Below are 2,163 nucleotides of genomic sequence, written 5' to 3'. Positions count from 1 at the left end.
GCAGAGCCTACCTGGAGCGGCGGCGACTGGAGCTTCCCAGCGCGAGGCTCGTGTGGGCGCGCACTTCCGGCCTCCTCCTGTAAGTCGCGGCCCGATGATGTCACCGCGCCTCGGGGCGATCACGTGACCGGGACCCGGAAGTCCGGTCACATGCGGTATTAACCTCAGCGATGGGGCGCCAAGCGTCCCTGTGTTTAAAAAAAAAAAAATAAATAAATAATAAAAAAAAAAAAACAGGTGCTACTTAACTGGCCCAAGCACCACTATTCGGGGCTTCCCATCTTGTTCTCCTGATCATGGAGTCTGATAATGAGCAGCAGCAGCAAGTTGAGCAGCCACCATCTCAGCGGCTGTTTGGGGAGCCCCAAAAAGTGCATCGCCCTCGTTTTTCTGGTAATGCCCGGTCCTCAGTAAAACGAGGTTCGGCGTCTAAGTCCAGTCATCACGGCTCCAGCAGGAAGGACGAATCTGCAGCCTCCAGGGATGATTTTCTCCCCCCTCCCCTCCACCCCGGCTGTGAAGGGTCCTTCCTCCAAATCGGGGAAGAAATGTACCTCCAAGACCAGGCATATTCAATGTGCACTGTGTAACTCCGTCCTTCCCGACTCATATCCCAAAAAAAATGTCAGTCCTGTATAAATCAAATGCTGGCAGAGGAGACCCCTAGCCTGACCTCGGGATTAAGAACCTTGGTCAAGTCTGAAATCTGTAAAATCCTCGCCACAAAAACTAAAGGAAAGGTGGATACAGACCGTGAAATCTCCCCAGCCCCTGATGACTCCCTGTCGTCGGCTTATGAATTGGACTCGGACGACGCAGCCTCTTCATCACCCACTTTCTCAGATAGTGGTGCGGGTCAGAATTGTTTTCCCCTTAATGGTGTCAATGGTTTAATTAAAGCAATTCGGTCAACCATGGGTATTACAGGTGCCAGACCGGAAAAATCAGTCCAGGATGTTATGTTCAGGGGGCTGGGGCAGAGGAAAAGAAGTTTTCCCTTTAACGATAAAATTCAGGACTTGATACATAGAGAATGGAAAAGGCCAGAGAGAAAGGGTATTCTTCCTCCGTTCTTTTAAAAAAAAAAAAAAATATCCCTTTGAAGACTCAGCTTCTTCCTCCTGGGAGAAAGCCCCCAGAATAGATGTGGCTATAGCTAAGGCATCTAAACGATCCTCTCTCCCCTTTGACGATATGGGGGCTCTTAAGGACCCTTTGGATAGGAAAGCTGACACTTTTCTCAAAGGGACCTGGGAAACCTCTGCGGGGGCCTTAAAACCAGCGGTTGCCGCTACTTGTACCGCCAGGTCCCTAATGATATGGCTGGGCCAAATTGAATCCCATCTGAGAAATAACACCCCCAGGAAGGAGATTTTATCAGATGTCACTCCTACAGGGGGCAGCAGCCTTCCTGGCAGATGCCTCTGCGGATTTGGTCAGATTGGCAGCGAGGTCAGCCGCCATGTCCAACTCAGCCCGTAGAGCCTTGTGGCTGACATGTTGGCCAGGTGATATTCAAGCAAGAACGAGACTCTGTACTATTCCATCTGAAGGAGAGCATCTTTTTGGGCCTGTTCTGGATGAACTTATGGATAAAGCTAGTGACAAAAAGAGGTTTTCCCTAGCTTGTCTATCCCCACTTATAAACGTCCTTTCCATAGGAGAAGGTTTCTACGAAAAAGACCACAGAAGGGTCAGGAGAAATGGGAAGACCGCAGACCGAAAGGTAGAGGGCTCCTATTAGGCTCTTCTTCTAACCAAGGCTCCCGGAAACCGAGTCAATGACTCGCAGCCCAGGTAGGGGGGAGGCTGTTGGGCTTCTTACCTGCCTGGACAAAAATTTCTTTGAGTAACTGGATCCTTGATCTGGTAGGTTCCGGTCTGAGGTTCAAGTTTTGGCAGATTCCTCGTGGGAGATTCATCTTGACCCCAAACTGTTCCTCAGCATTAGAGCAAACGGCCCTACAAGTGGAAGTCCTGAACTTGGTCCATAAAGCAGTCCTAGTAGAAGTCCCGACAGCAGAAAGGGGACTAGGATTCTACTCGCCTGACGGGTCTTTTAGGTGCATCATTAACCTTAAAGCCCTTAAGTTTTTGTTAGTTCCCACCTTTAAGATGGAATCCATTAAATCTACAATAAAGTTACTTTTTTCAGGCTGTTAC

Source organism: Phyllobates terribilis, unplaced genomic scaffold (assembly GCF_046119375.1).
Source record: "Phyllobates terribilis strain yellow unplaced genomic scaffold, ASM4611937v1 Scaffold_11__3_contigs__length_659146591, whole genome shotgun sequence".
In the NCBI taxonomy this organism is placed as follows: Eukaryota; Metazoa; Chordata; class Amphibia; order Anura; family Dendrobatidae; genus Phyllobates; species Phyllobates terribilis.
Note: the sequence above shows the minus strand (reverse complement) of the source record.